The 21,484-nt window shown below is 37.4% G+C and overlaps 1 protein-coding gene across 1 annotated transcript in view; it reads left to right on the forward strand.

Annotated features, from left to right (window-relative positions):
- ARHGAP15 (Rho GTPase activating protein 15) overlaps window positions 1–21,484 on the forward strand; it is a 713,811-nt gene that overhangs the window by 69,690 nt on the left and 622,637 nt on the right. The window lies entirely within an intron of this gene.

A 21,484-nucleotide genomic window follows, 5' to 3' on the forward strand; every position in this document is an offset into this window, starting at 1 on the left:
ATTAAAAAATGCTGGTGGAATTTGGATCAGGATTGCATTGTATCTGTAGATCGCTTTGGGTAGAATTGACATTTTCACAATGTTGAGTCTTCCTATCCATGAGCAAGGTATGTTTTTCCACTTATGCAGGTCTCTTTTTGCTTCTTGCAGTAGTGTCTTGTAGTTTTCATTGTATAGGTCTTTTATGTCTCTGGTTGAATTTATCCGTAAGTATTTTATCTTCTTGGGGGCTATTGTAAACGGTATTGATTTGATTATTTCCTCTTCAAGGTTCTCTTTGTTGGTGTAGAGGAATCCAACTGATTTTTGTATATTTATCTCATATCCTGAAACTTTGCTGAAATCTTCTATTAGTTCCAGAAGTTTCCTTGTGGATTCTTTGGGGTTTTCTGTGTATAAGATCATATCATCTGCAAATAGAGATGCTTTGGCTTCTTCCCTACCAATACGGAGGCCTTTTATTTCTTTTTCTGGTCTAATTGCTCCGGCTAGGACCTCTAGCACAATATTGAATAAGACTGGTGATAAAGGACATCCTTGTCTGGTTCCCGTTCTCAAGGGGAACGTATTCAAAGTCTCTCCATTTAGGATGATGTTGGCTGTTGGCTTTGCATAAATTCCCTTAGTTATGTTGAGGAATTTCCCTTCTACTCCTACTTTGTTGAGGGTTTTTATCATGAACAGGTGTTGGACTTTGTCAAATGTCTTTTCTACATTGACTGATAAGATCATGTGGTTCTTGTCTTTTGTTTTATTTATGTGATGGATTATGTCATGGTTTGAATTATGTCCCCCAAAAAATGTGTGTATCATTTTGGCTGGGCCATGATTCCCAGAATTGTGTGGTTGGCCTCCATTTTGTGATTGTAATTTTATGTTAAAGAGGATTAAGGTGGGATTGTAACATTGCCCTTACCCAGGTCACATCCCTGATCCAATGTAAAGGGAATTTCTCTACAGTGTGGCCTGCGCCGCCTTTTACCTTACAAGAGATAAAAGAAAAGGGAAGCAAGCAGAGAATTGGGGACCTCATACCACCAAGAAAGAAGCACCAGGAGCAGAGTGCATCCTTTGGACCCAAGGTTCCTGCGCAGAGAAGCTCCTAGTCTGGGGGAAGACTGATGATGACGAGGACCTTCCTCTAGAGCCAACAGAAAGAGAAAGACTTCCCCTGGAGCTGATGCCCCGAATTTGGACTTCTAGCCTACCAGACTGTGAGAAAATAAATTTCTCTTTGTGAAAGCCATCCAGTCATGGTCTTTCTGTTAGAGCAGCACTAGATAACTAAGACAGATTACACTGATTGTTTTTCTAATGTTGAACCAACCCTGCATACCTGGTATAAATCCCACTTGATCACGGTGATTTCTTTTTTTTTTTTGATATGTTTCTGAATTCTATTGGCTAGAATTTTGTTGAGGATTTTTGCCTCAATGTTCATGAGGGATATTGATCTGTAATTTTCTTTTTTTGTGGTATCTTTACCTGGTTTTGGTATCAGGATTATGCTGGCTTCATAGAATGAGTTTGGGAGTATTCCATTCTTCTCTATGCTTTGAAATACGTTTAGTAGTAGTGGTGGTAACTCTTCTCTGAAAGTTTGGTAGAATTCTCCAGTGAAGCCATGCAGGCCAGGGCTTGTTTTTGTTGGGGTTTTTTTTTTTTTTTTTTTCCAAGTTACCTTTTCAATCTCTTCTTTTATTATGGGTTTATTTCATTGTTCTATCTCTATTTGTGTTAGTTTAGGTAGGTAGTTACTTTCTAGAAATTTGTCCATTTCTCCTAGGTTTTCAAATTTGTTAGACTACAATTTTTCATAGTATTCTGTTATGATTCTTTTAATTTTTAGTTGGGTCTGTTGTGATATCACCCATCTCATTTCTTATACGGGTTATCTGCTTCCTCTTCTGTTTTTCTCTTGTCAGTTTGGCCAATGGTTTATCAATTTTGTTGCTCTTTTCAAAGAACCATCTTTTGGTCTTGTTAACTCTTTCCATTGTTTTTCTGTTCTCTATTTCATTTAATTCTGCTCTAATTCTTATTATTTCCTTTCTTCTGGCACCTGAGGGCTTCTTTTGCTGCTCTCTTTCTACTTGTTCCAGTTGTAGGGTTAATGTTTTGATTATGGCCCTTTCTTCTTTTTGGGTGTCTGTATTTATTGCTATAAACTGACCTCTGAGCCTGCTTTTGCTGTATCCCAAAGGTTCTGGTAGGATGTGTTTCCATTCTCATTTGATTCTATGAATTTCTTTATTCCATCCTTAATTTCTTCTATAACCCAGTAGTTTTTGAGCAAGGTGTTGTTCAGTTTCCATGTATTTGATTTTTTTCCCCTTGCTTTTTCTGTTGTTTATTTCTACTTTTATGGCTTTATGGTCAGAAAAGATGCTTTATAATATTTCGATGCTTTGGATTTTGTTAAGGCTTGCTTCATGGCCTAATATATGGTCTATTCTGGAGAATGTTCCATGTATGTTGGAAAAGAAAGTATATTTGGCTGCTGTTGGGTGGAGTGTTCAGTAAATGTCTATGAGATCAAGTTGGTTGATTGTAGCATTTAGCTCTTCTGTGTCTTTGTCGAGCTTCTTTCTGGTGTTCTGTCCTTCACCAAAAGTGGTGTGTTCAAGTGTCCTACTACTATTGTGGCACTATCTATCTCTCTTTTCAGTGCTGTTAGAATTTGTTTTATGTATTATAGTTATGTCCTCCTGTTGTATTGACCCTTTAATCATTATATAGTGTCCTTCCTTATCCTTTGTAGTGGATTTTACTTCAAAGTCTATTTTGTCAGAGATTAATATTGCCACTCCTGCTCTTTTTTGTGTTGTTTGCTTGATATATTTGTTTCCATCCTTTGAGTTTTAGTTTGTTTGTGTCTTTAAGTCTAAGGTTTGTCTCTTGTAAGCAGCATATAGACGGACTGTGTTTTTTAATCCAGTCTGCCACTCTCTGTCTCTTTATTGGAGCATTTAGTCCATTTACATTCAGCATAATTATTGATAGGTATGAGTTTATTGTTGTCATTTTGATGTCTTTTTTTGTGTGTTGTTTACAGTTTCTTTGTTCCACTTAATTTTCTGTGCTGAGTCGTTTATCTTCATGTATTTTCTTTTCATCTTTTTCATTGTTGTTGATTTTGGGTTGGCTGAGTATATTTTTCTAGTTTTTATTTTGACTTGTAGGATTGTTAGTTTCCTTTGTGGTTACCTTAATATTTACCCTATTTTTCTAAGTTTATATCAGTCTTTTATTTCTTTATATCGCCTTGACTTCCTCTCCATATGAAAAATCTATGTCTACATTTTTAAGTCCCTCTTTTTTGTTTTAATGTTGTCATCTTTTACATATTGACATCTGTTTCCCTATTTTCAGTGTTTTAGCTTTGATTTACTTTTGTGACCTCCCTATCTGGGTTGATAATCTGGTTGCTCTGCCCTATGTTCTAGTCTTGGGTTGTTATCTGATGTTACTGATTTTCTAACTAGAGGACACCCTTTAGAATTTCTTGTAATTTTGGTTTGGTTTTTGCAAATTCCCTAAACTTCTGTTTATCTGGAAATGCTTTAATTTCACCATCATATCTAAGAGACAGTTTTGCTGGATATATAATTCTTGGCTGTCAATTATTTTCCTTCAAGGCTTTATATATGTCATCCCATTGCCTTCTTGCCTGCATGGTTTCTGCTGAGTAGTCCAAGCTTATTCTTATTGACTCTCCTTTGTAGATGACTTTTCGTTTATCCCTAGCCACTTTTAAAATTCTCTCTTTAGCATTGGTTTTGGCAGGTTTGATTACAATATGTCTTGGTGACTTTCTTTTGGGATCTGCCTTATGTGGGGTTCGATGAGCATCTTGGATAGATAGCTTATCATCTTTCACGATATCAGGGAAGTTTTCTGCCAACAAATCTTCAACAATTCTCTCTGTATTTTCTGTTATCCCTCCCTGTTCTGGTACGCCGATCACTCATACATTACCCCTCTTCATACAGTCCCACATAATTCTTAGGATTTCTTCATTTTTTTAATCCTTTTATCTGATTTTTCCTCAAATAAGTTGTCAAGTGCTTTGTCTTCAATCTCACTAATTCCGACTTCCATTGCCTCAGTTCTGCTCCTATGACTTTCTATTGAGTTGTCTCATTCTGAAATTTTATTGTTAATCTTCTCGATTTCTGACTGCTGTCTCTCTATGAATTCTTGCAGCCTGTTAAATTTTTCGTTATGCTCTTCTCTAATCTTTTTAATTTCCTCTATTGTGTGTTCTGCCTTTTGCTTAATTTCCTTCCTAATTTCTTGAAGAGTTCACTATATTAATCTTCTGTATTCTGCCTCCAGTAATTCCAAGAAATTTTCCTCCTCTGGAAAATTTCTAGATTCTTTATTTTGGGAGCTTGCTGAAGCCATCATGGATTGCCTCTTTATGTGATTTTATATTAACTGTTTTCTCCGAGTCATCAATAAGTTATAATATTTATGTATTTTATGTTTGCTTACTATTTCCTAGCTTCTTGTTTTGTTTCAATATGCCCAGATAGTCTGCTCATATGAGCTAGTTTCATTATTGGCACCTTTGAAGCTCTAATATCCTGTCACCAGGTTGTTAGTTTTGTTACTAGGTATGTGAGCTCAGGAGTCTACCCACTCCTCCTATATGGATTCAGCTCAGGCACCCAGTGTGTGTTGTAGGCTCTCACTTACAGGCCTAGACAGGCATGGGTGATTGGTGTAGGCACAGGCATCTGGCTGCAGCAGGGGGACACACTCTGAGCAAGGCAGGGGGCTGACAGCTGCCCCCTAGTGTCCAGGAGGAAGGCGTGTCCCTGTTCCCTAGAGTGCATAGGTGGGTGAGTTTTGCAGCCAGACTATGAGCACCTAATGCTGTTGGCTGTAAGGACCTGGAAGGCAACTCTTATTCATGAGCCCCTCTCGCAGGTGGCTGTGTGGCGTGGGTGGAGCCACCAGTCCTCAAGCCCCTGATGTGGGTAGGTGAAGACCCTGCTTAATGGGCAGAGTAGTGTCAAATGTCAAGAACCTGCCCCTTCACAGCTGAAACAGTTGAAGTTACGGTTCCAGTATATACCCTGTTGTATTGCAGTAATGAGGACCTATGCTGTTGAGATGGACCCACACAAGTCTATGCAGGCAGAAAGGCACTCAAAGTCCGTGGATCCCTTACGCCTGTGCGTAGGCAAAGGAGCTGTGCCTATCCTGGGTTCCTGGCTTAGGGGAGCTGGCAGTTTATTTTTTCCCGTTTGTTAATCGTTCACTCTCCAAAGCAAGGAGAATGGCTCCAGGGGTGTGATGGATCCTACTTCTGGCCCAGGGGACTTGGCAATTGCTGAAGCCGGTCCAGAACCCAGTGCAGAGTGGGGAGCAGGGAGGTAAATGGGAGAGAAGTTTTTCCCTAAGGCGGGTGTTTTTTATCCGTGCAGTAAGCCGTACCAAATACTTATCTTTCATGGAAGGTTTCTTCTCACTGGTTCTGCGCAGCCGTGTAGACTGTCTAGCATGGGTCTCTCCCAGTGCAGAAAACGCACCTCCCGAGCTCGGCTGCTTGCCTGCCTCGCCGCTCACCTGCTGATCAGGCCTGAAGGGCTCAGGCTCTCACCAGGTCGGGTCTGGCAACACCTCACTGCTTCCAAACCATCTCTCCCTCCCCCTGCCACTCAGTCTGGTTCCTCAACTCTGCCTTTGACGTTCAGGGCTCCCAGATTGCCATATATAATTGAATAACTTGTTTTTTCAGATCTTTGTTGTAAGAGGGTCCACCAGAAGCATCTGACTACTCTGCCGTCTTGCCCTGCCCCCTCAATAAAGATATTTAATTAATTAACTTATTAATTAATTAATTTCTGGAAACTCATGCCTGCACATTCATATTTTAAAAAGAGACACTGATGTGCTGATTGGAATTCCTATGTGTTTGGAGGTGGGCACTGGGCTTGGTGACTGAAGACTCCTCTGTAGAGCGATGACATGATGAAGCAGGCTTTTCACCGAGGATCTCCAAGTTTTTGTATCTGAAGGACTTTGGTGCCATTTGGTCTCATAAAGATGACTCTTCCAGACTTCTAGAAGAAAGGGTACATTTTTGCCTCTGGCATTACTGTGGGAAGGGTGCAGAATGGGGGCTAGGGGCCCTATTGCTTAGTAGGTAGACTTTTAATTTCGTAGTTTGCAGCCCCACACTCTTCTCTGTCATCTGCAATGCCTGGTGTCCCTGACTCTAGACTCTAGAGGCTGCCTGGTTTAAAGTCTCTTGTCTCATGGAAGTCTGGGAGCAATCACCTGGCTATGTGCAAGGGATGAGTGAGCCTGGGAGTCAAGCCTTTCTGAATGATGGCTTTCAACAATCCATCTGTTGTAGGCAGTGTTGACCTTGTCTTCCATGGCACCTGGTATTCCCAAATGATTAGCCTCTATGATTGCCCTTATTGCACATGTGCCCCCCCCCCCCACAACCCGCATCCTCCACAGCTATAAACACTTAGGGTTTAATTTCTTCCACTTTACTGATGATAACATTTTCATACGTTTTATCTTCCAAAAATTTCTTGAGATAGCCAGTTTTGCTCATATTCTCATTCTCTATGTCTCTACAAGATGGATTGACACAGTGGCTGCAACAATGGGCTCAAGCATAACAACAATTGTGAGGATGGCGCAGGACCAGGCAGTGTTTTGTTGTTTTGTACATAGGGTTGCTATGAGTTGGAACTGACTCGACAGCACCTAACAACAACAACATGTCTCAATAAGGCTAACACATTTTTATTTTTTAAGGTAATTTTAATGGGATGTTATTAGGTAGGGGAGATTAAGGTGTGTAGTCTATCCACCATGTTCAACTAGAAATCCATCTTGGCATTTTTACTCCAACCAGTGTCATATCTAGAACAGATATTGATACTTGATGATCACCTTCCAGTTCTAGGATTTACCAAATAAAAATCTATGGCACCATTTTTTGAGTGGGAACAGTAGTAAAGTGCACACACATTTAGTCTATTCATCTCCCTTATTTCCAAAACATTACCATCATTATGACACCTTGGGTAATGTTCTCAATGGTTTTATAGAGATCTTATCTAAAATATTATGAAAATAGAAAATAGACACTTAATTAGTTATAAAATAATTGAGTGAAAGTGTGATAAACATTATTCCATGTCTTGATTAACAATCATTGCAGATTAAGGATGGCCAGCCAACAAGTATTCATTGAGTATCCACTTTGAGAGGCAGGAGGTTTAGCACTTAAAGCTTTATTAAGTCAGAATATGTGAGATTTTGAATCAGATCTAGGTTAACCAATAGCCTCTGACCCTTACTAACTTTGTGATCTTTTCCCAGTTGCCTTAGATTTATCATCTATGCAATAGGGATAATAATAATAACAATTTCATAGAATGGACAGCGCACTGTACTTGTTAAACACCACTGACTCTACAATTTACCTGTGTTTAAATCCTGTCTCTGCTATTTAATAGCTGATCTAAGTCCAGTAGCTCAATTTCTTTCAAAACTGTATTTGAAAGGCTTAGATGACTAGCTTTTGAACTTTGAACTGGTGAGATGATGAGATTTAGATTTAGAGGATGAGACTTTGGGATAAAACTCTTGGAAATCTTAGGAGGGGATGATGCGTTTTGCTCGAGAGAGGGATGTGAACCATTGATGGCCAGATGTCAGACTGTGATAGGCAGAATTCTAAGACGGCCTCCAAGATTCCTACCACCTGTGTACACATCCTGTATAACAACATCTCCTGAGTGTTTAAAGGTTTTTTAATAAAAGGTTTTGAAAGGGGCTTAGAAAGTGCGGGTTGGGCTTACTTCAAAGAAAGAAAAAAGTAATTTTAAAAGTGTGTCTAGAAGTATGAAAACATACTTTAAAGGTACATAGGCTTAATGTGAGTTACTCATTTACTAGAAAGTATTTTCCCATTTACAAAAAGAAGTGCTGGAGAAGAAGTGATACAGTTGCTACAGGGGAGATTACAATAATGAGGATTTACTGTGTGCTGGGCATAGTTCTCAGCTTTATATGTATCAGTTCCCTTATTTCTAATAACAATCCTATGAGGTATAAGTAATATACAATGACATATTTTAAAGTTGAGGAGATAGAGATATCAAGAAATTAAGTAATTTGTGCAGCAGGTAAGTGATTAAAAAAAACCCATTGCCGTGGAGTCAATTCTGACTCATAGTGACCCTATAGGACAGAGGAAAACTGTGCCATAGGGTTTCAAAGGCGCGCCTGGTGGATTCAAACTGCCAACCTTTTGGTTAGCAGCTGTAGCTCTTAACCACTATGCCACCAGGGTTTCCAAGTGATAGTATAGCTATCTAAAATAATTATCTATGTAACTGGGTAATGTAAATGTTAACTTAAAAAAATACAGATAATTATAGCTGTATCTATATAACCATTGCTTCGAGTTGATTCTGACTCATAGTGACCCTATAGGACAGAGTAGAACTGCCCGATATGGTTTCCAAGGAGCAGCTGGCGGATTCAAACTGCCGACCCTTTGTTTACCAGCCAAACACTTCACCACTGCACCACCTGGGCCCCATCTATGTTTATATTTATATATATCTATATATCTATACCTATACCTATGTGTAAACCTATATCTATATATTTATATCTGTATATCATCTCAGTTTTTTCATCTAAAAGAGCCTAAGCCCCAAGCACCATATATACTGCATACAGCAGGGAACTATTATCCAGCTGGTATAGTTATTTGAATTGTAGACAAATGGAGGGGGTTCATTTTGCAAATTCTAACTTATGTCAGTCAGAGGAGATGTCAAATACAGGTAGTCCCTGACCTACGGTGTATTTGAGTTACGACAAACCACTCCTATGACTGTCCTTTTTGTACATCTTATTGTTAGTAATATCTTGCAGTGCGTAATTGGCTGATGTTACTGTTTTCAGATGTTCACGCGAAGATATTCAACTTTATGATTTACTGTTCAAAACACTGCCAAATTTATAAAGATAGTGATAATAAAAGGGCAATCATAATGAAAACTAAAAAAAAAAAGTGAGGTATTCGACTTACATCAGAATTGCCTTATGATGTAGTCATTGGAACGGAACGCCACTGTAAGTTGGGACTACCTGCATATGAGAAAGTATGGAAATCCATCTGTAAACGAGGAGCTACTGACTTGGTCCACGCTTTGAAAACACTGATGAATATTTTTCTAACATAATATCTTAGGTGCAAGACATTATAGGCTATTGAAGGTCCTAGTGAATTCAATGAAAGAATAGGTTACATAAATTTAAATACATATATATATATATATATATATAGAAAGTATAAAATGACCAATCCCATAATACGTGCTCAGCACTATGCTAAGTATTGTGAGTTTAGATGAGTAAAACATGACCTCTTACCCTCAAGAATTCAACCCTTGACAGTGTATCTGCTTTTCTTTTCAGTAATCTGCTTTTTCTTTTTAATAAATTAGTTATGTGTAATTCTTACTGTTACCTCCTCAAGGATGAGAGGACTGTGTGATAAATAATGAGGGAAATTATTTATTCTGGGAACTATGACAGTTTAACCATAAGCACAGTAATCAGATTGAAGAGTTTTCGATGATTCCACTCATTCTTCGGTTTATTTTCACTAGAAACTCTCCGGATAATTCCAAATTCAGGTTCGCATAATATTTTTTCAAACTATACCAACTTACCTCTACTTTGACTAGTTTTCATTTAAGAATACATCTAAACAAGTGGTGCTAACTTCAGGGTCAATCAGAAAAGCAAGATGAAGGATCAGTCTTTTGTGAAAATGTGCTGCCTTTGAGAGTTAAAAAGAAAAAAAATGGCAGATTTTCTCTTATAAACCGTATGTTCTTGCATTTCTGATATCTGGAATCAACAGCTTGCCAGAAACATTCCCAATCAAAAGTCAGGCTAACTTATAAAGGTGTCCAAAGAAGTCTGTTCCGATTACTGAAGATGTTGAACTAATCGTCACTTCAAACAGTAGATATTTCCACACTTTAGTGGTATATGACAGCTCCATTCATTCCACAATGTCAAATTCTTTGGTTTTGGCCATTGGGTATTTATGCATTTCTGGCTAGGGAAGCAGAGAAGCCTAATTGGATTCTGGAGCCAAAAGTTTTTAGGCCCTGTTCCTTTGGAACTTGGACTCGAAGATTTTGGCACTGAATAAAGACTAGGACAGATCAAGTAGTCACACATAACTAACTGACTCAACAGAGCATAGTCACGGAGAAAGATCATGCCTACACATAGGATAACCATTCTCCAAGGCCGACTGACAACACCCTGAATTCAATCACCCTTAAGTAAATACACAAGGAAAACACGGCTTCAACATACCTCCAGGCACTGCTCTCTATTGCTGCCCGATTGGTTTGAGTACCATAGGCCAGGCTGCAGATGCAACCATTACTGTTGTTCTTACTTATGTCTGTCTGCTGTCTGCTAACAAGCTTTCATATGCTTTGGATCATTAAAGTCACAACCTCCTATGCCAATCTATTCCCATCCACGGGTCTGCTGGAGACTGGAAAGAGAAATGGTATTTCTGTTTCTTTTTCTTACCGTTAGGACCTCCAGTCAGGGTTATTTCTGAGGTCTGAATAGCATAGCTTGCACCTTTGCCCCTACTGCGCATATAAATTGTGTTCCCATTAAGCTTGTTCTTTTTCTTGATTTATTTTGTTGCTTTTGTGTGTGACTTTCCAGTGCAAGGCAAGTGATTTGTGTGGATGCTTTGACAGACAAAAAGTGCCGTAACTAAAGCTATTTCCTCGTGCCATTGCTATCTATGAAAGGTCTGCTGTACTTATACTCATGGTAAATTTCTTCCGACAGACTCCAGATGGTCGGAATTTTCACAATCCACCCCATTTCAGTGTTAGAAATTGTCATTGGGGACTCAATGAATTCTTTCCTTTCATCTTACTCCTGGTAGCAGGTTGCCAACATTTGTACACCTACCTGTACAAGGCCACATGTACACATAGATATAATCAAAGGTAGAGAAACACAAGTTTCTCTTTCAGAGAAGGCACAGAGGACAAATATTATTCAGAGAGAGAGAGAAAAAAAATTGTCACTTATAGTATTATGCAGGCTGCCCATCTAAACCCATCGTTGCCTGGCACCTACACACTAAGGGCAAGGATCCAGCCAACTTGTGAGTGGGCACCATGCCATTTGAGCAGATGGGCACGGAAGTCGGCAGCTAGTAGACCATGTATGTGCATCAACGGTGGGTGTTGAGGGCACGATTCCCAGAGGAGAATGTCCTAACAGCTGTCTGGCCTGAGTCGACATGCTTACGACCAAGGAAAAGTGCCATCCTTCAATCCTGATGAGTGGGATTAACCTTCAGAACTAAATCTGCTTTTTCGGCAGCATAAGGCGAGTTTGGGGTCTCTGAAAACCTCAAAGATTAAACAAAGAAAGCAAACTGGAAAGATAAAATTATTAGATCTTGACTAAAGATGTGGAGGGCATTCAATATGCTTATTTTAAAACATTTGATCGAATGTCTATTAATTCTTGAGAGAGCATTATAATTGCTAAAAACTTTGTCTCCCGCAATGCTTTTAGGAGTGATCTTTCAAAACGGGCAGAGTATTTTCAGTGAGTTAGTACATTTCTGTTTTGGCATTAAGAAATAATGATGTATGAGGAAAGGTGTTGGTAGACAATGGAAATCACTGTTGGCAGGTATCTTCATCAAACTTTACATATCGTGGATTAAACTTGATACATTGTGGATTACAGTTATCCAAAAAAGGAGATTTTGTCTTCAGTGATTAAACATGCACTGAAGAAGTAAGAAGTAAACTTGGTATTTCAACTAAACCCTTCTGGGCAATGAAAGAAACTTTGTATATGAGACCAAAAATAAAGCCTGATTCTAATTTGTTGAGAATTTCCAGACTGTTAAACATCATGAAATTAGATATAGCTTGTTTCTGCCCAATACAGCCTAATGGTGATTTGACAATGATTTGTTTCATTCAGCTAAAATTAGGTAAAATCCACTGTCATCAAGTCAATTCCAGCTCATAGCAACACTATAGGACAGAGTAGAGCTGCCCTATAGGGTTTCGAAGGCTGTAATATTTACAGAAGCAGACTGCCACATCTTCTTCCCGCAGAGCAGCTGGTGGGTTCAAAACGCTGACCTTTGGGTAGGAGGACAGTCTTAATAATTCAGACTCTCGTTTTATTTGTATGTCTTCTGTTTTGCCTTGTTTTGAAGTGTTTGTGAGATAGTTTTGTGGGTATTATTTTCTGTCATCTTGAATCTCTTTATTTAAAGGTAACATAAGACAGAGTGTGGAGAAGATATCAGTTTTGCCCAAGTATTCTAGATTGCCTCTTGTTTACATCAACAGAGTAAATATCTCTATTATGAGGAGTCAAAAAGATGAGTAACAGTAAGCTATTTTACTTGCTAATTCTAGGAACTATAACTGTGACTCCAACAAATTATATATAATTGTTGTTGTTAGTTGCCGTTGAGTCAGCTCCAACTCATAGTGATCTTCCGTATAACGAAACAAAACGTTGCCTGATCCTTTGCCATCTTCATGATCATTGGTATGTTTGAGGCTACTGTTGCAACTATTATGTCAATCCTTCTCCTTGATGGTTTCCCTAATTTTTGCTGACCTTCTCCTTTACCAAACCATGATGTCCTTTTCTAGTTATTGATATTCCTGATGATGTCTCCAAAGTAAGCAAGCCAAAGTCTCACCATTCTCACTTCTAAGGAACATTCTGGTTGCATACGGTCCAAAACTGATTTGTTCATTCTTCTGGAAGCCCACAGTATATTCAAAATATATAATAACCTATATCTAATACCAGTGGTAGTAATATGGTTAGAGAAGAATATTTATGTGTCTATTTTCCTCCCTAGCTTCTCATTATATTGATTTAAAAATTTATGGCTAAACACAGGTGATCCCCCAGGAAAAACAACAACAAGGCAAATTAAAAACTAAGGCAATACGTGAATGCGTTTCACACGGAAAAAAGGACAAATCTTTTCTTACCTAGACCTCTGTGTGCTTCTAGCTCCTGGTAGTTCTTATCCTATGAGCAAATGCAAAGGATGAAATTGCGGTGTGTCCAGCTTCCATATGAATGATACCTTTCAGTCTGAGAAAATTATTAGACAGAAATAGTGTACTGAAAGCATCTGAGAAAGAAATGGGAGAACTAAAGAAAGTAGTATTCAGCAATAAACAAGGAAATGTGCATGCTGTATATAAGTAATTTTTATTTAAATTGGAAAGTCATTAGGCAGGCTTATTTTTTCTTGGAGAAACACATGTGTTTGGGAATAAATAGACAAGGGAAGAATTTTAAGACATTAGGGTCATTCCAGCAAGTGTTTCCCTGTGGCTATCTAAGAGACAGGAAAATGTGTGAAGCTGAATTTAACTCAAGTAGACTTACCCCGAGACTGAGTGGCTGGTGAGCCCTGCAGGTGATACAGATGCTGACTGAAGAATATTCAGCAAATTTTTAAATAATGCTGATAAACACACTTTATATATGTCCCTGAGAAGGTTTTTAAATCATTTCCTTTCATTTTCGGCCGGGGATAAAAGATAATAGTGAGTGTCAGATTTCTGACTGACAGTGTACTACCAAAGGAGGCCTAGAAAAGAGTCAAAAAATGAAAATAAAATTAAAAAGTGTTATTTGCTTATTGATGCTCATGATGGTAGTTGAACGATATTGTGGGCAGAGGGAGGAAAGCATAAATATTAAACAATTTACTTGTACGTTAATAAGGAACAAAGCAGAAGAACTTCATCTTTTTTTTGGTTTATATAATTACCTCCCATTAAACCAGTGCCATAGAATCTATTCTGACTCAAGAGTAGCCCTATAAGACACGGTAGAATATCATTGCTGATGTCAGACGGATCTTGGCTGAAAGCAAAGAATACCAGAAAGATGTTTACCTGTGTTTTATTGAATAAGTAACAAATTATTTATATTCAATAATGAATAATTATTGAATCTTATTCATTACATGGACTATGTGCAGAATAACAAATTACAGATAACATTGCGAACAATGGGAATTCCAGAAGACTTAATAGTGCTCATGAGGAACTTGTACATAGACCAAGAAGCAGTTGTTCGAACAGAACAAGGGGATACTACGTGATATAAAATCAGGAAAGATGTGCGTCAGGTTTAAATCCTTTCCCCATACTTATTCAATCTGTATACTGAGAGATAATTCGAGAAGCTGGGCTATATGAAGAACACAGCATCAAGACTGCAGGAGGACTCATTAACAACCTGCAATATGCAGATGACACATCCTTGCTTGCTGAAACAGAAGAGGACTTGAAGTATTTACTGATGAAGATCAAAGACCTTCGGATTACACCTCAGCATAATGAAAATAAAAATCTTCACAACTGGACCAATAAGCAACATCGTGATAGACAGAGAAAAGATTGAAGTTGTGAAGGATTTCATTTTACCTGTATCCACAATCAACACCTGTGGAAGCAGTAGTCTAGAAATCAAATGATGCATTGCATTGGGCAAATCTGCTGCAAAAGACCTCTTTAAAGAGTTAAAAAGCAAAGAAGTCACTTTGAGGACTAAGGTGCACCTGACCCAAGCCATAGTATTTTCATTTGCCCCACATGCATGTGAAAGCTGGTGTTGGCAAATAATATTGAATATGCCTTGGACACCAGAAGAATGAATAAATCTGTCTTGGAAGAAGTTTAACCAGAATGTTTCTAAGAAGCCAGGATGGTGAGACTTCGTCTCATGTACTTTGGACATATTATCAGGAAGGACAAGTCCCTGAAGGACATCATGCTTGGTAAAGTAGAAGGTGAGAGAAAAAGAGGAAGACCCTCAACAAGATGGATTGACACACTGGTTACAATAATGGGCTCAAATACAGCAATGATTGTGAAGATGGTGCAAGACCAGGAAGTGTTTCGTTCTGTTGTATGTAGGGTCACTATGAGCTGGAACCAACTCAAGGCACCTAACAACAATGACAACAACAGGACTATATAAAGATAGATTTAGATAGTAGTAGAATAATTATGAGACGTGGGTAAATGTTACATTGTCCACACAGAGGTAAAATTAAAAGATTAACTGCTTGATAAAGTCCCCAATCTTAACATGCCTTCTTTTTTTCTCAAAAGCAGTTACCTACCACATACATGTGGTTAAAAATAACAGCTGTCACTTAGATTTATGTTTATTATTTCTAAACAACAAAATTGTTGCTAGTACATTAAATATTGACCAAGTCTCCATATTAAAAAAAAGAAAAAAAACTTCACTAAGTTTCCTTAATTTTTGTGATAGCTTTAAGAAAAAAAAAAAAAATTCGCGAAACAAATGAGAATTTAAACATAAGAATTGGGATACACCAAAAAAAATTTTGAAAAACTGTGAAGATAGAAACTCAACCACAGATTTCTTTCTTTTTATTCATCCAAGTCTCCAGGGAGGTTGCTAATGGGAGGTATGCCTCAAAAAATGTACATGTCTGTGAAAATGTTGGAACAAACTAATGCTTTTCTTCAAGTGATTTTATTTCAATTCTAAGCCACAAGCTATAAACTTTCATCAAAAATGGTAATCTATTTAAAATCAGAGCTATGTGGAATGTTTCATGTTTATGTATAACTTTCATCGTAGACTCTCCTACAAGAGGAAAATAATATGCCTAAATTCTGTTATTTTTCTAGTGAAGTACTAATCCCACCCATCAGATTCATATTCTTTAAATAGATAAAAAGTGAAAAAAAGAATGGAAGAAAAACTGAAGACATTTCAAAAAACTGGATTTTTTAATTCCTTTTTTTGGAGGATAAGACATCTGAAAAACATAATCTTGATGCATATTCTAATAAGAACAAAGGGGAACTTAAAGGAAAATATGCATTGCACATTCTGCATATTTTTCCCTTCTGCTTTGCTCCATTAGAAAACTAAACTAATTGGGGAAGGAGGAGGGGCAGGAGCAGAAGAGGGGAGAGTGGTGGGTAGAGACAAAGAAAGAAGAAGAACTCATTGATTTGATCTCAAAGTGTTCCAGTGATATAGATTATTCAGATATTGGATTGAAAGGAATCTAAGCCAGAAGGCAATTATATTTCAAGTTTTTTCAATGGAAGCAAAAAATCATTCCTTTTTACAGGATATGAAAATACCATAGAAAGATGGCATCATTGAGAAAAAGACTGCAAAAAAAAAAAACTGAAGTCTGACTTTTTTTTCCCTACTCGAAAGAAGAGTTACCACCAGCTGAAGTGTTTATTAGGAAAGATAGGTTGCTTCAGATGCAGATTACCGTAATAGGAAAACACTTTAAGACACAACCGTGTTACCTCAAAAGAAACTGTTAAGTGCCATTTTTAATAAATAGGCCAGAGAAACTTTAAATTGTTAGGGCCTCATTTTGCTAAAATACTGGAAGTAAGCTGAGAGGCAGCAATTCTCAAAACTTGCAAATGGGAAGTGTAAAATGATATTGTAATTTCATAATTTAAGGGTAGAAGAATTAGCAAAAAATTAGATTATGATTATTTAATAATTAGTAGGCCTACATACATGTCCATTCTGTTTAGAAGGAGGATCTATGTACTTTTTAAGAATATTTGGAAATAAAAAAGAAAGCAAACAATATCAAAATCGTATTTCTGAGGTTTCTTTGGAAGAAATACTGCAATAATTAACAGAGAACATTATTTATTAAGATAAAATTGTACCAAGCTACTGTTAATACTATTACTGCTGCTCAAGTTTTTCAAATTCAATAATTAATTACTGATACCTGCAAAACTGAAAAGGACCAAAGATCAAATAATGGAACCCACAGTTGTCAGTGCTCTGAGACAATCTAGGAGCAAATTGCTAGGAGAAGACGTAGTTTGCTTGTTGTGTTTTGTTTTGTTTTATGTCAGACACATTTAAAATGTCTAAAATTCTTGAGAAAAGAGTTAGGACTGTCAAACACAAAGTACTCTCTTTGCAATACTAGTATTAGAGATATTTTATAATATCAATAAGCAAGAATGTTTTAAGCACCTACCTTTAGAAATTACTGACATACGAGTATACAAAATGTGAAATGTTTTCCAGTTAAAAATGAGTGATTCTAATGTCTTCAGCCAAAATATTTCTCAAGAGGGTGATTTTTTAAATATTTAAATATATATAACAATTTACAAAATTATCTGATGATAACTTAAATACTTACGTAAGTGCTAAAAGATTTTCTGTTATTTGTACTGTGGCTTAGGAGAGCCTTTTTCCCTTTAGACTTTTCTCATAGATTTTGGTTAACCCCAAGTTTTCTTTGTAATTATTATTTTAATTAAGTATATCCTGCAAAGAAACTTCACTTGAAATATCTTAACTCTTCCTGACACCCACGTGAGATAATCAAGCAATTTGGGAGCTAGAATTTCCTAAATTCATAAGTCTCAGTCAGTATAACCTGATTTGGTATGCTAGCATATATTTCTGTGCCTGATGCTTTACTGAGAAGAGCATTAAAGCAACAGACAGATGATAAGGGTTCTGTTTTTTAAACTTCTTCATAACTTGGTTGAACATGATAGATTGGCTGGCTTATTCATTTAAGAATGATCAGCAATATTACTTCCCATAAAGGAATGTTAAGATGATTCATAACAGATTTGAAACGTGATTTTAGCTTCCTGTATAAATGTGTACAAATTTATAAGTTTGACACGCTTCAATTTTCTACCTTGGAAATATCCCCTCTATGCCCACAGGGAAATTTAAATTTGTACTTCCCCCCAAATTTAGTGACTTTCTTTGTGTATATACATTTATATTGCTGGAGAAGCACTAAAGTGTAGTAGCTGAGGATTTAGGTCTGGGTTAGAATAGCACCCCTGCCTTTTACTACATGTGAATTTTCAAAGTTACTTAAATTGTGTCTTCATTTTTACAGTAATTATGTTAATGGACACAAAACACTTAGAACAGTGCCTGGCAAATAGTAAGTATTCATTGAATGTTAGCAGATAGTATTATCATTGCATCATTTCTCAATCCGAATTATTGTTTACACCATGTACTCAGTAATTCCCTTCAAGAATGAAATAGCCATGTGGCCAGAAAATGGTCATCTCTGTCCCTTTCCCTTTGAGTTAAAATTTGTTTTCCAAACTTCTGTCATGAACTTACTACGTTTGTGTGGTTTTTCCCCCATTTCATATAGCACATATTACTTATTTAGTTATATTATTTATACTTAAAACTTCATTGTAAAGAAAAATGAGCTTATAACTTTTGATGTAAGTTTTTTCCTATTAAACCATAAGATTATGTAAACAACAATTAAAATAAAAACATTTAGCAGCTAAAATAATCTCCTGTGCCCCTGACAATATGTACACAAATTACTATGAAATGAAATATTGCCTTAAAGGAAATCTGTCTATAGGTGTATGGAAGAGGTCATTTAGAGGATGGTGGGTTATTCTAACCATCAAAATCTAGTAGTGGTAGGGACAAATGAGGGCATGGACTTGGCCATGGAAGATGGGAAGACTGACACAGGGGAATGTCTAGGTGGCCAGTCACCAATATTGTGGAGACACTAACTCACTAATACTTTCTCTAACATTTAAAGCTTGAGGGACTTCATATTGCCGGGAGAATGCCTTTCACCTCAAGACTAGAAATCCAGCCAGATTTCAAGGAAATAGAACAAGAAAACTCCCTCTACCCCAGAAATCTTCCACCTTGTAGCTGAACATAAACCATATACATTAAATGATCAGAGTGGATTGTAAAACCTAGTAAAATGAGTAGTATTATCTCATTGTAAGATTGTTTTTGTTGTAGGTGTCATTGAGTTGGTTCTGACTCATAGTGACTCTATGTATGACAGAACAAAACGTTGCCTGGTCCTGCACCATCCTCATAATCATTACTACGCTTGAGCCCATAGTTGCAGCTACTGGGTTAATCCATCTCATTGAGGGTCTTTCTATTTTCGCTGACCCTCTACTTTACTAAGCATGATGTTCTTCTCCAGTGACTGGTCCCTCCTGATAACATGTCCGAAGTATGTAAGACGCAGTCTTGCTATCCTTGCTTGTAAGCAGCATTCTGACTACACTTCTTCCAAGACAGACTTGTTCATTCCTCTGGCAATCCATGGTATATTCAACATTCAAGTCAATTCTGACTCATAGCAACCTTATAGGATAGAATAGAACTGCCCCACAGGGTTTCCAAGGAGTGACTGGATTAGTGAATTCTAAATGTCTAACAATATAAAATAAATTCCTGGTTCCTCAATAGGTTTAAATACCAAATATATATACACTGAATATACATATACATATATTCTCCAACTAAGGCACCGGGAAGAAGCTGAAATATCAGTGAGTAAAAGGTGGGAAGTCCTGGTTTCTAGGATCACTCTCCCATTAACTAACTATTCTGCCTCTCAGTCTCCTAATGCATAAGACCTTTCATTTCAACATTAACTAAGCATCAGCTAAGGTTATCTTATTTAGGTTAATGCTTTGTCCTTGTTGTTAGTTTCCATGGAGCTGATTCCCACTCATGGTGACCCTATGTGTTACAGAGTAGAACTGCTCCATAGGGATTTCTTGGGCGTAATCTTAATGGAAATACGTCCTCAGGCCCAGGCCCTTTTTTATGCAGTACCGCTGGGTGTGTTCGAACTGTTATTTGAGGTTAGCAGTGGAACACAAGCCATTTGCACCTTTAAAATTGTCTAAGAAATAGGTCACTATTTCTCACTTGCATTACAACATTGCAGTCAAAAGGAAGTTTTCTACAGGAACTCTCTGCACTATTTCTGCAAATTTTCTGTAAATATAAAATTATTCCAAAATGAAACATTTCCAAAAAAAAAAGTTTTTTTTTTGTTTGTTTGTTTGTTTTAATATCTGTTTGGCTTTTTCCACAAAGTAATTCAGAAGCATGGGCTCTTTTCATATTGCGTCTTCATCATCCCCTAGAGCCTCCACCAATGCTTACTCCCAGCCAGCCCAGAAGGAAAAGAGAACATGGAAGGAAAGCTCTCAGCCTTGGCCAGGGAGTGGTTCACATGATTTCTGCTCTCATTCCATTGGCCTGAACTAGTCATATGACCACTCCTAACTTCAATGCAGGCTGAGAAATGTAGTCAAGATATGTGCCCAGGGAAGAGAGGACAGAATTTTGGTGAACAACCAACGGACTCTGCCACAGTCTTCCTTCCCCTTTGCTGTAGATCAGTTTGCATCTGTCTTTCAACACTCAGAATGCATGTATCCACCTCCCCAAAGAAAACAACCAAAAGTCTCATCCAGTTACTGCATACAGCTCAAATTCCAGAATCTCTAGTGATAAACAGCTCTCTCCCTCAGGCCCAGATCTCTGCCTGTGGTCCAGTGGTTTGGACCTTAAAATATAAGCTCTCTGTTCCAATTTCTCCACCACACCCAGTAGACAATGGTAGAGCTAGAAATTGGTAACAGAAATATTAATGAATGAATTAATACTTCTCATCTGTTAACAGAAAGAATGGTAAACTCAGGCAACTGTCAATGGACCAAAACATTGATTAAATCCTGGTGAGGAGGCCAGTTGAGTCTCCTACCCTAGCAATGGGGACAGTCCCTGTCTCTGCCTTCTAGAAAGATTCTGTGTATCCATTGTTTTCCAGGGATTCTGGCTCCACTTTCTGGGGGCTCTTCCTTCTCCATTATCCTCCATAGGCTACATCTGAAGGGGACACTGGGGAGTATAGCCTCCATGAATGTTGTACTGCCTTATATCCCACTTTCTGTGGAGCAAATACGGAACTCAAGGGTTGTTTAGAGTCAGAGGTTTTGAGACCAGACTTCTAGATTCTATGGTAATATAATTTCCTCAAAAGTGATCTAAATCCTTTAATCAGTTATAATTGCCAGTAACCACAGTCAAACACAGCCAAAGTTCTTTTCTAGACATAGCACTCAACATGTTTATTTTTTTGTTTCCTCCTACACTTCACTCTCTCCTCTACCTTTCTATCTTTCCTTTGTGTAAAATACTAGAAAATTCCTGTTTAGTATAATAGTATTATTACTAAGAGCTTCTGTTTAAGTTATCAAACTGTATAAGATTTAATTATAGATTCTTTCTCTTTTTCATTTTCTTATAGAACCTGTCTATGATACTACTTTAGGAGAAAGAACAATACAACATTTGTTTTATTTGTTTCAAAAGTGGTTGTAGAATGATTTTTGTGTATTTACATAAATCTGTAGAGTGATTTTTGTGTATTCACTGGTTCTGAAAAGCTCAGCTCACATCATAAACAAAAAATGTTTCAACATTAAATATTTTCCGGTTACTAGTACCGCATAACAAATTACCTCCCCTCTCAAAAAAAAAAAAAAAA

The sequence above is a fragment of the Trichechus manatus genome, unplaced genomic scaffold (genome assembly GCF_000243295.1).
Source record: "Trichechus manatus latirostris isolate Lorelei unplaced genomic scaffold, TriManLat1.0 scaffold00033, whole genome shotgun sequence".
Lineage (NCBI taxonomy): Eukaryota > Metazoa > Chordata > Mammalia > Sirenia > Trichechidae > Trichechus > Trichechus manatus.